This window comes from Rhea americana, unplaced genomic scaffold, assembly GCF_003343005.1.
Source record: "Rhea americana isolate MKP2758 unplaced genomic scaffold, rheAme1 scaffold_89, whole genome shotgun sequence".
Lineage (NCBI taxonomy): Eukaryota > Metazoa > Chordata > Aves > Rheiformes > Rheidae > Rhea > Rhea americana.
Genome location: NW_028187077.1, coordinates 3522704 through 3536604, shown reverse-complemented (window position 1 = coordinate 3536604; position 13901 = coordinate 3522704).

Below are 13901 nucleotides of genomic sequence, written 5' to 3'. Positions count from 1 at the left end.
TCAATTATTTTCATTATCTTAATTCTCCACAGAAGAATGAAAAGCTTATAATTACCAATTGGATTAAGACTCAGGATACGAGATTTAGTTCTGTGTGCACAAACTCTCTCTATGACCCAGGTAATTATCTAATTTTGTAGAAAGACAACTAGCCAYTTTGGTTTCTGATCTGAAAAATTATAATGATTCTTTCTTTCCCYCACTGTTTACCAGTCTAGACTCATTTAATCTAATGTAGCAAGGATTTTGTAATATACTAGCTGTGCAATGCCCCCCAAAAATAACATTTTACAAGAGCAAGAAAGATCTGCTTAGCTTCTAAAACTAAACATAAAATAGTTTTCTCCTACACATTCTCCAAAGCAACTCAAGATATGCTGTGAATTTCTGATTTCTGCATTTTTTACTGAGAAAATTAATCAAATTTTCAGAAACCAATGATAGACTATGCAAAATTTAGAGAGTTGTTGGAAAGACTTTAAACAYCATAAGATCACCAAAAAATCAAATTGCTTCATCTGATGCAATTCCTTTGCAAGCTAAGGGATGTCAGACTACTTCCAAGTCTAAACTGTCTAAATGCATTTTGTTCCACCGACTGCAGTCTGGCTACCTGACTGAAGAGGTCCTGTCACAACACTGGAAGGTTCTAATTTTGCAACTTAGATGGCTTTGCAGTCTGAAGATACAGGTGCTGCTTTTTAAAAAGAAAATAACTTCAAAAATAATTGGAAAATACATAATTTGCAATATAGCCATATCACAAGTTCCAGTTTTCTCTCAATTACTGCAAAGTTACCTAAAAAAGGACGGTAATAATCAGTAAAATGAATTGTAAGTAGAACAGGCAAAAGTTAGTTTGGACTGAATAGCATTTGGATGTAGCCAAAAGCTGTAAAAATGACTTATCAAAAGCTTAATCTGATAATAAAATACTCTGATAATACAGTATTCCTGACCCTAATTGCTTGTTCCTCACATTGAAGCTGAGGGCAGACATGCATTTTCCTGGCAGCTGCAGTCCTATGTAGCAGCACTATCCCAGCCCTTCTACCCAGCATTTACTGGTCTCAAGTAGTTGTGGAGAGAGTTGGGGTGAAAGGATACTTCATATGACAAGTCTCTAACTGAGGTAACTTGTTTTAGCTTGAAAACTCTGAATGGCTTGAGCTAGTCTGGTTGATTTTGTCCGAGACAGACCAGGGATGACACAACACGAGCACCGCAGTGGCACAGCCACATCAGAATTCACCTCTGGCACAGCCGCAGCAATGAAACACTGAGGTAGGGGAGGAAAGGAAGAGTGACAACAGCCTTACTCACACTCSCAATGGCACTGACACAGGAATAGCACTCACACTAATAGAGTACCGATCTAGATACAGCTTGTGCTACTAAATAACAAATTGGTTCTCTCCATTCAAAGAGTTAGTTTCMTTTGAATATGAAGAAGGAACTTCTAGATCTGCTATCTCTGGTTACAGATTCAATGGTATGCCTGGGAGAGATTACAAATTACATTGTGAAAAGAATAGTTGTTTAGTTGTTATTGCTGCTCAGAGACTCAGCAACCCTAGAGTTAACAACTATAATTCAGTATACTCAAAAGGGCTATATACCTGAGCACRAAGAGCAGCAAGTGGCTGTAAATCATAAGAAAAAAGAAATCAAGTGTGTCTTCCATATCATATTCCAGCACGAGCTGGCTCTTAGGTCCTCCATGAACAGCCTCTTCTGTTTATCTTCCTCTTCTGTTGACTCTGACRCCTGACACAAAACAAGGATGCACACAAAGCAGCACCCAAATTGCTATATAGAGCTTTTTAACAATGCATCTCATACAGAACGCAGTTTTGTGCTCAAAAAATAATCAGTACAGGCTCTAAAGCATGAGCTGAAAGCCCCAGTAATATTTTGGGTTTTTTAAATACTTGTTACAAGTACATCATGGCAGAGGGGAGGGGGAATCAGAATAGGAATGTAATTGTATTGATCTGAATGTTCARTAATAGCAAGCTTTGATGATGAAGACATCCTGCTATTTGTAAGTCAGGAAGTATACTTAATAATTAAGTGTCCTCAGGTAATATCTTAGTATCTTTGTAGAGGTGGGGTATACTCTACAGTACATACTTCTGTTAAAAAATAAAACRTAAGATATAGCTTTGATTGACTTGCAATCAGTTGATTGTGGGTGTCTAAGCCTKCTTTGAAATAGTCACTGGCACTACCTCAAAAAGCACCAGATGCACCATTTGCATAAGCAGGGCGTTATATGTAAGCTTAGGGTTGAGGTGCTTTTTTTGGATGACTCCAGATATATGGTACTAAATGATTTTGTTCACAGATGGACAAAAAAGAGAGAGAGAGAGAATTTTTGACATGTCAATGAGAAGCCCACTAAATATCTTTCTAACATGTTTGCTGAGGCATCCAGTTCATTTAATTCCCTTAGGATAAAACTGATGTAATTTATAAATCTAAATCTAACAGCCTGCAATGCCTGTTCTATACAATGCTTCCTTTTAACTCACGAATCTGTTTAAATTTCTTTATACATATACACAAACACACATTTTTTATGCTGCTGTCCGCTACTGCCCTCAACACGGACAAAAGCAGGTGAAAAAGGACCCGAGAAGTACAACAAAAGTGGAATCAGCCCTGACAAATACAGGCTCAAGTTTCCAAGCCTAACCAGAAGAGTTCAGTCTCCTTCCCAAATGGAAACCTAGGAAGAGAAACATAATTCTCTGGAGGGTAGGGAGCAGGTGTAATAAAATGTTTGGAATGAAATAAAATATATTAACACTTTTGGAACCCTGCTTTTCCTTTGTGCTCCTTAAGACAACATTATTGTACCAGAGAAAGGCTGCACAGCCAACACCGCTTGAGTGCAGTCCACGACATTCCTYGTTTTTTGAGGTCACTTCAGGGAAAAGGCAAAGGGGGGAAAAAGAGAAATGAGGGAAAGTGGAAGAACCCTCACCTATAGTCAGTCTGGAAGAGCAGCAATGCAGTCCCAGACAAGTATCCTTCCCTGGGCACTCTCTCCAGAACAGTAGGCAGTGATGATGACTTTTGTTACGTTTTTTCCTTTAATATAATATAAATTTCTTCAGCACCCACTCAAAGCCCTATTGGCTGTTCCTATTTAAGATTCCTGTTAGAGCTGATTACAGCACGCTCTGATCAGAGGCAGGTACTGCATGGTCCTTGGTTGTTAGGCTTCGCACATGGATATTTCTGAGTAACAGCAGATATTTAAATGACTTAATCAAACCTTTTATTTGCTACATCTGACTGTCAAATGTATCTCTGCAAATGTTATAAAGGCTTAACCGGATGACTATGAATAAAAATGTCCTTATTCTCTTCCCTGCACTGAAAAAAAAACACATGACACATTTTGCATTCCTTGCTGCATACATTCTGCCAGTGCTACTTGGATAAACATGAAGTTAAGACTAAAGTCATGGGAGCAGGGTGGGCAACAATGTGCTCCATAAGCCCTTTTTATTGCTTCAGTCCTTATTTGAAACTGGTAACACTCAGGGTAATAAAGTATCTCCTGCACTATTAATTCCTTGTCCATCTACTATAAAAMAATCTTCTCCCTTTACACCAAAAACTGCTCACAAAAAAAGTACAAGCATGATAGGCAATGCTGGTCTGATGCACCTTCTTGAGCATTCACAAYGATTCAGTGATAATCAGATGCTCTTGATTTTTTATGCATAAGYTGATTGGGCAAAGGCCACTTAGCATGAAGTGCTGCCATGTAAAATCAGAGAGCCCTGCTGGTAAATCTTAACTTCTCCCTCTGTTAATCCAGCTCTCTGCAAGAAGACTGGAGCGAGGGAAAATGCTGGGTACACAACCCAGAGATGGAGTCACTTGCCTCAGTGATATTTTGTGGCCAAGTCACAAAAAAGACATCTTACAAACCCTCTGGCTCTGACCCRTGCCTTTTTGTACAGCAGTCTTAAATGCTCACCTTAAGACTGCACTGCACGACAATACCTTGAATGCCCAGCTGAACAACCTAGCATGAAAATGTACTGTAATAATTACTACTCTTGCACCTTTGAACAAAATCTTGATTCTTACAATATTCTTTTCAGCTAGCCATCGAAATGGATGTGTTTATGCCAGGCACTCATCTCATTCTGGAAGAACATCTTCAGCTTGGCAGAATTAGGATGAACAGGCAGAATGGTGGGGGACACAGCCTGTGTGGGCACCTGTAAGAGAATGAAAGGGCTTTAATGCCAAATAGGACAGCCCCTGCAATACAGTTAGTATCACATAGCTGCAGGAATACAGGGGACACAGGAAAACTTACTAGAAGAGCCCATAACCACACTACAAAGAAATTGCAAAGTGTAGTCATGTGGGACTTGATTTAAGGTCTTCAAGTCCAAGAATGACTAAGCTTTACTGCTCGTTGGCCATTAGACAACAATAAATAGCTTCTGAGTTAGGTGTATACTCAGCACTTGAACAAAGCTTTTGTACTTCAAATGTCCTAAGAAAGTAATGGAGGGATACGATGTCTGTATGAGAAAGAACAATTATCTAAACGTGCAGATTTCCTGCAATGTGTTCAATACAAGTACAAGACAACTGGAAGAACACAGAGAAACAAAACAAAGAGAAAATAYTGGTCAGCATCTGAAAAACCTGTAAAAGCAGACCAAATGCATAYATGCTGCTGTGTTACCAGGAAAAAACAGAACTGTTAARTGGAGTTTTGAAGGAGGATTCTCAKAAATTTAAAAGTAGCGATGGCTTGATGTATCAGCAAACGTCATGCTCCATAACGCACAGATGAACAGCATTCCCTTCTACACAGTTTCCTTTAATAGTGGCATTTTGTAGTATGACCATGGATTTCTAAGTAGCTGCAGCATGGAGGAAACACAAACCACTCTGTGTACTCATGGCTGAATGCTAGCAGTGATTTTAGCATATATAGAAGTGGTTCTTTTGATACAAATCCAACTTGATTCTAAAAGCATGGCTATGACTCAGTTGTCCTAAATGTGGTAGATGAGTTAGTATTACTAGGACTGAAGTATTGTTTCTAATAAAACAATGAGCCACTGTGTTTTATAAAAAGTATGAAGTAATACACTTCAAAGCTCAACTGCAAGCCTCAATTCATGAGAAAAATACACTGCATTAAGTATTATCCTTCTTATTTTGCTATATGAGATCTCTTCCTCATTATTAACATGAGTTATTTGGCTTCTGTAGCACTGCACTGAAGCTAGACAAGTGACAAAAAAGGCATGGAAAAAAAATCTGGTAAGGCTCACTGAATGCAAATAATCAGATTATTGAGCTCTATCCACACATAAAAAGACAAGATTTGTTTCTGAACTTTCTTACTGACTGAAGTCTGATCTCACTATTCTCTTCACACCCAAACTAGCTTTAATTCCTCTATAAATATTTCAAAAGAACTCTTCCTTGGGAACCTCTCAAAGACATTATTATACATAAGATAACCCTTCTGGCAGCAAAACGCAATGAGATTAGCATGCGTTACAAAACAGTAGGCTGCTTTGTGGGATCCATTATATCCTATTTTTATTTATTTTTTAATTAGTTCAGTAAGAATTTCTAACCTTTCTTTTGATTGCTGTTATCCTCCTTTATCTCAAGGTTTACCTTATTCCATTGTAACTAACTAGACAACTTGAGACTTAGTAACAGACCTTCTATTAAACTACAGCAGGTAAGTTACTCAACTCTTTTTAGAAGCAGTTATGAGTGAACAATCATGATTTCCACATCCTAGTCAGGAAAATCTCATACAGAGTCAACTGTTAGTGTACAACCATACATAATTTTTCTTTATTACTATGAAAAAACAATAGTTCAACTTTTTCAAACATTCACCTACTTAAATGTCCTCTTATTTTAAGACAATCTTTCAAAAAAATTCCTTTTTGATCAATTTTACTCAAAGAATTGCTTATCACTTACAGAAAATGCAGACTGTAAAATAAGAAACCGTATTCTTTGTACGTAGTTAAGAAAACAAGCAAATAATGGTGTTATAAGCACCTTCTGACAGATTTCCATTACTAAGCTAACTCYTAAGATACTTAATTCAGGTTAGAACATCAGTAGGGAGATACCATCAGAAATGTATTCACAATGTAACACTGAGATGAACTGATTGTTTTACTATGTTCTACTACTATTAATGTTTCAAATAAACCAAGAAGGAGGCTCCAGCTTTTTTCCCTTAAGTGTCAGTAACCACATCTACTTTATTCTAGGTCAGATGAATCTTCCTGTGATAAAACCTCAGGAAGATAACAAAGGAAAYAACACTGTAACAGTTTCTAACCAAAACCATCATAGAAGAGTAGGGATCAACAGTCTTTCAAAAAAATGAACCACGGTTCTGGTCTAAGCCCAACACTTGCTAGAAGGTTACAGCAAGCCACAACCACTAAACAAAAGGGAAGAGCTTATCCACCTCTTTTTGACATGCTCTGATACACTTTCTGTGAGCTGTTCTTATTTGTGCCATGAGTGCTGCAGGGAACACAAACTGACGGCAGTCAAGGAGAGATCGTAATATCCTAGCCACGCTTCTTTCCAGCTCTGTTCTGACAAGCGCTCAAAAACTARACTGCAGATAATCTAAGGAAGATAAAGAATCAGTACAGAAAGCTACCTGTCCACTACAAAAGTAAAAAGCAGGGGCTGACCCTCTAAGGAAGACATTACAATCATTTTGAAGCTGGTTTGTGCTGCAGTCGCAGAGACAGGTGTTCACACTGCACAGATGAACATGTACAGGAAATGTACAGACATGTAAACACTACAGCACARCGTCTCCCCTACACATAGACTAATAATTCATGGCTTTCATCCTAACCTAAGAGAAGTTATGTTTTTGAAGTGCAATTAGCATAAAACATTCCCTCCAGTGAACTACTCACACTCAAAACATTTAAAAGTCAGTAAAAAGAAACAGCACTGCTGAAGATACAATATATTTCAAGAAGTTCCAATTTCACTATATTAATTCATTCTCTGTTCTTAATTGTAATAACTTTTCATCTAAATGTGGATACATCATAATTTTTCAAATACTTCTAATTCAGATTAAGGTCTGAATACTTCATTTAATCCCTGGAATTCTAAAAGTGCTAAAGATAGTTTCAAGAAGAGAAACAGATTTTCCTTTCCACTAAAAGTTGAAACAGATGCAAGACAGGAATTGCCTTAGTAGAGATCCCTTTTTAATTTCAAAACTAATTAAGTTATACAAACATAAAAAGCTGTCATTAATGCAGCATTAGGAGCATTATTCCACAAAAAAATAAAAATATCCAGGAATAGTTTACTAGAACCTAACATTTCTCTTGCACATTTGCAGGTAACTAATCAGTAACTATCATTGAAACCCCCCCMAAAAAAATCCTTTAGGGAACTAATTTATCCTACCTGTAAAATTGTTTCTGAAAAAATAAAGAAGAAATTCTGTACCACTAAGTCCTTTCTTCAAAGAATTCATTGGAATGGGAAGATTAAACTGAAACTTTATGCTGAAAAATTGTGAAACATTGCAATTACAGGAAATTTTGCTTTGTATTGGGCTCATTAAAAGCTTAAGTATAAGGATGAAAATTCCATTTTAGTCTGTAGTAATTGCATTTTGTTGACATCTGATTAGTCATGGTGGTCTTAAACACTGACAAGGCCATTAATAAGTTGGGAATTAATGAATGAGGTAATCTAAAACATGCCTGTGTAAATAAATCTTTAAAGTGATTAGCCTCTGTAATGTCATTTTAAGGCAATAAGCATGGCATATTTGTACTAAAATGGCATTTTTAATACTGTAAATATATTGAGATCTTTTGAATTAAGGAAACATACTTAAAAAATTTACATAAAGGCCAACTAGTTTATACTGTTAATGGCAAAATGCTAACAAGTCATTACTATATTAGCTAAAGCAAATAGCTCTTACATTACTGTTAAACATCAGGAAAATAATCAGTCACTGAATGTTACTTAATTCAACATGTCAGCTTTAAAAAAAAAGAAAAGAAACAAAAAGAATGAGGGGAAGTAGCGGGGGATTATTTCAGGACTTAGTCATGAAATACARTCATGCTCCATTCTTTTACCATTAGTAACCACTAGTTCCATAGCCAAATTTCGCTTATGCAAACTGTTAAGTGCCTAGAATCCCCAAATTCCACTAAAAATGTGGTCCAATTTTTTTTCCTTCAAACATATGAGAACATCACAGATGCAGAGCTCTCTGGAGCATGCATATGAAGGAATGCTGTCATAAGACAGTAACTGGAGAAATAGAAGCTTTCAGAATGCCCCCAAATCATATAAGCATAAAATAAGACAATAGGATTTTTCAAAATCTAACAAGAATAGTGTTGAAGAAAAAAAAATGAAGCAGAATGGAGAGAAGTATTTCCAAAAAATGCTGCCTTCATGTTATGTCCAATAAAATAGGAGGCTCCCTGCCAGAAGAGGTAATATTAACTTCTGTGAAATTATTAAAATATTTATATATTCTAAATATTATTTGTTGCCCTGCCACCTTACTGTAGTTACCACAAGAGTAGTCAGAAGGACTTCTAGTTTTAGTGGCTACATAATCAGATTTCTGTCATCTAAAGAAAACAACAGTTTTCTTTATGGATGCAGCAAAATTCCATGAACAGAGCTTTTCTAGCTCTTTTCACAGTGAAATAGCTAGGAAATCATCACTTAATCAAAATTATGACATGACATTAAGAGTAATTCTGTTATTAGCAATCAAAATAGGTAATTAGTATGGAGTTRATCCTATTTCAAAGTCATCTAAATCAATGAAGAAATCACAGCAAGAAAAGAAACGTTTAAAATATCTGCAAGGACTAAGCTAACCATATTAAAACCAATATTCTCTACTTCTGCCACTAATGCATACCTACTGACTTCAGATAGGCATTCTCTCTGGTTTTAAGGAAGTTTTTACAATCATATTGTGCAACTGAATTTCTGCAATTGCACAAAGACTRTCTTCTGGTGGTGCTCTTCATAGACAGTGGGGTTTTTTACATGCATTCAGTAGCAGGCTGTGTGTTTTAATCTCTCTTTGCCTCTGCTCTCCTCTGAAATATAGGAAAAGTAATACTCCCCCTTTTCATTTTTATTCAAGAGACTGCAATCCTCTTTACTGTGTTAAATTGTATCAACCATTTTCAGTCATCAGTAAGACTACTTTTGAAATACAGTTAAAACAACTAAACATGATTCTTAAACTGCGTAACCTTCAGGATAGCATAATCCCCCCTCCCCCCCCGATGATTAGCTGTCAGAACATGGTTATTTGGAAGAAGCTTCTGTGCTCTGATCTCATTCAGCTCTTCTGCATTCATCAAACCTTTCCTTATTAATAGGGAGAGGATTTAATTCCAAATATAACCAGGGAATTTTTGCCCAGGGCCTTGGTAGGCCAAGATTTCTGACTTGGATTTAAAAGTAAAAGGTTAGTGTAATGTTAATCAGAACAACCTGAATGAGAGAGAAGCCTGAAAATTAGCTTTGCTGTGATGCAACTTACCGTGGAGGTCTCCTGAGAAAATGATGAATATTTCTCTACTCATACAGAAAAACACTGTTTGGAACTACTTTTCCCTGCCTCGTTTAAGGAAAATGTGAACTGAAATCAACACATATTAGCAACTATATAATACTAGCACTATAGATTTCTTCAGCAAACTTTTTTTAACATTGCATTATTAATGACAACTAATAGTAGTGGAGATTGCTGCAGGACAAGTTACTTTTACTGCAGACTTTGTATTCTTAAATATAAAATACGCCTTGTAAAATCTACCTGGGTCCTGAYAGGTAGGACTTTATCATGTCTTCTTGCATTCAGAGGTTAGTCTTGATTGAAAATTGATCATAGAGAAGTAATTTATTTTAAAAAATCTTTCAGAAACCGCATTCAAAGAGTACCAGATCAGTTTTGGTATTTCACAAAAGCAACAAAGACATCTCACAATTACCACTGCCAATATTCAGACATCCATCTTGGATTTAGGCTGAAGTCTAAGAGTACAGCATTATAACCACTCTAAGATGTTGCTATAGTCCCAAAAGCTAAAGATCACTAGAATACAGTACTTTAATCAGGTCACATTCTTCCTACAGAAGCTAGCTATTGAAAGAGACTGGAAGATGATGTAGAAGCCAGTGCACTTGATCTAAAGTAGCTAGGGACCCAGCTTCTTTCAGTGGCCCAGCCATGTAAAAGACTATTCACTGAAATATGCAATCAGCGAGCTACACTAATGCCCGTTTGCAAAAAGATAAAAAAAACCCTAATTCTCAGATACAAGTTGTTTATCTGAGCACCTGAAAACATCTTAAAATGTTTTATTCGTTCAGAAAACATCCCTGCAGGGTAAACAGTAAACCCTGTGGGGTAAACACTGCTTTTATAAAATAAAAAAATGGACTGCAGAAGTATACTGTGATTTTTTCTAAGGCCACAGCAAGTCAAAAGAAGAATCATGGATAAACTTCAAGAACTGCATTCTAGCCTTATGGCTCATCTGCTCAGGAAATGGCTGCCAGAGGTGAATTTACAGTCAACTACATACCCTGCATAACTTCTTGCACGGACATTAACAAGATACTTTCAGGATAYAATAGCTCATTGCATCCAGCAAGATCGTCCAAATCACTGGTTAATACATGCAAGTGCACAATCCTGTTTATTATGTTGTCCCATGTAAACAAATCTTTACGCCTGTAAGTTTTTTAAAGATACTATCTTAAATGGATTGATTTAGGAACAGATTATTTTCCCAGCTATCCTAGCTCAGTTCCATTGGCTGTCATCTTTGGGAGAAGACTCCAAGACTCAAGTATAGCTGGAGACTTTGATTTTGAAGTTTCTAGGATGAAGCAACACATAACTAAAAGTCTATTACAGTATGTGCCCTGACTCTCTTTAAAGCTACAGTAAAGTTTTATTAGAGACAAGGCCATACAATTTTTGAAGCAAGAGGGCCAGGTCTGCTATTGCAGGAATCGCAGATGCCTATCATATAAATATTGGAAAGGATTTATTTTTCTAAGGGGAAAAAAGTATTTGAAGAAAATTAGTACGTGGCAAAGAACCACAAAAGGCTGTGAGCTGCAGCTGCAATTGTTTACTCAGTACAAATCAAGAAAATTGTTATTAATAGAAAGTACCAGTGAAGCTCTTCATTCTGCTATTGGCTCATATAGAAGCCTAGAAGCCAAATTCTTGAACTAAAATGTCTCTGTTCTGTGTGAAGTGGAAAAGTTCAATACTTCAGAACAGGACATGTAAAATCAATTCACAGAGGAAGGAGCTGCCTAGTCTTTTTACAGTCTGTATACAGCTATCTACTATAAGCCTAACTAACATCTAACATTAGTAAATGTTAAGAAAACCCCTTAGGATTTCACCTTCTGCAACTCCAGCTRTACAGCCTGGAACCTCCTCTTGATGAGAAACATATGTTCTTGCTTTTAAAGACCTGAACACTAGCACTCCTCCCAGAGAACACAGAAACAAAGACAGGAACAAATGGTTACTCAGGTGATTACTCACAAATGTCAGGACATCTGTCAGCGCACGTCCGACCCACTACACTATAGTCACTACCTTTTCCTTTCCTCAGATCATCATTCATTATTATTTTTTTTTTATTCACAGGGGGACAAGACCTCTAATTTTTGCATTTGGTTTCTTGCTTTGCATACTGCCTTATCCCAAATCTCCTGTGAATCTCCCATTTGATTACGTTCCACAATGTTCTCCATTTTTACAAATTACCAAAACACAAGATTGAGTCTTTGTACTACTGCAGTTTTACCTTCTAAGAATTCTAAACCAAACAAAATTATGACCACCGCTGCTTCTCTCCCTTATCTTTCCAACTTCAGTTATGTCGCTTATATTACTGAAAATTCAAAATTACTTCTCACATGATAATGTATTATCATGTAAAACCTAAAGAGCATCAGAAATCAAAAAAATACACTAATAACCTACAAATAACATTTACCATTAAGACTAATGAAAAATTCTGCTTCTGTAGATACCCTTTAATTAAAATTAGTATTCAGGTAACATCCTTTATAATCAGAAGCTGAAAATTTCTGCCACTTCTTGGTGATTTGACAGACAATTTAGTTCAGCGCGTATACCATCAGCTATTTTGGCTTACAGGTAAAAGAAGCAGCGAGGAAACCATTCCTGAATTTTGGAAAATTGATACCCAAGTGTAAGTGCAGATGTCGTAAAGGGGTATGTCCATTTTCATTATAAAAGATCATCACCATGCTTTATAAATAATATAAAGATACACATTTTAGTTTTTTTATAGTATTTTACAATGTGCATTCAGCAATCCACCAAATAAATACAAGCAGACATACATATATAGCTAACAAATAACAGATAGTATGGCTATTTTCCACCTTTTCCCCTCAAAATTGTCTAATTCAATATAGTACCACCATCAATTGACCCAGCAATCATTAGGGAAGCTGTATTTGAAGCCCATTTCATATTTAATTGCAAATCATCTTTCTAGTACTGTTTTTAATTAAAATGTGTTCTGGATACAGTCAAAATAAAATGGGAGTTTGTTTCTAAACAGTTGGAAGTTTCAAGGGACAAACATATACAGTATATTGTGAGCAAGTTAAAATTTGTTTCCAGTATGTCACATGTTGTAATACACATGGAAACAAATAACCTGATCCAAAGCACAATTAATTGAAAGGAAAGGCTCGTGCTAATTTATGGAGTTCTGCCTTATGCTTCTGATTTCAAACCTTTTCAACAAGATTCAGCCTTTTTATGATGATAAACATATTGTATGCTTTGAAAGTGAAACACATTCCAATTAAGGGGTCAGAGAAAGGTCCTATGCATTACTTTGGCTCACTTAAATCCTCAAAATAGGGTATATGCTGGACTTAGTGAAAGGAAAAACGATGTGGCAGTCACGTAATTTTACGTGTAGTTAAAAGTGATGTTCTTTAGATCAGACATTAAAATGAAATACATGCTTCTATTTAGTAGAAATTAAGCCTTCTGAGGCTCTTCAACAAAGGTTAGAGATCCCTCAGCAGATGCATCCCCTATTACAGCCTCTGCTCTAAAGGTTTGGCTGACATGTCAAGAAACAAGCTCAACATGCTGAGCCATTTAGGACTGTGCTGAATAGCACACAGGGGAATATACTGGAGCAAATAGCCCTGCATAAACAGGGAAATGGAGCAGGTATCATATTGCAATAAGTCTTTCCACTTCAGACCACTCAGTTTTCACAGGCATGTTAGCATCTCAGCTGCAGGGACTAACTAGTAACAGTTGTAGAAAAATTAAATTTTAGCAGCAATACAAGGTTGTTCAACAGAACCTGGCTTGTTTCATTATACAGATTAATAATGGATGTTTTCTGCACTGTGCCTACACAGATCTTTTGATTAAACAGTTCCATGTTTGTTTCACATTGTTCTAGGAAAAAGAACAAGTGCAGTGAAGCTATTCTTAACTTACCAAGCTTACTACACACAACTCAGTCTAATGTTAGCTATTTTTTCTCTCCCCAGTGGCACATGCACACCTACAGTGCATTTARTCGTACAATAAAAGACTTCTTTTTCCTTAACTTGACAATAGAGTCATTTGGACAAAATTACACTTTATTTGTTCTCTGTAAATGGGAAGAACAGATGTAATCTGTAACGATGCTGAGGTTGTAAAGGAAAAAAAAATAAAGGAAGTGAAAACCAAAGAGAGATTTCTAAGAAACCAAAGACAACTAACTATGATAAGCTGTCCTTTATTAAAAAAAAAAAAA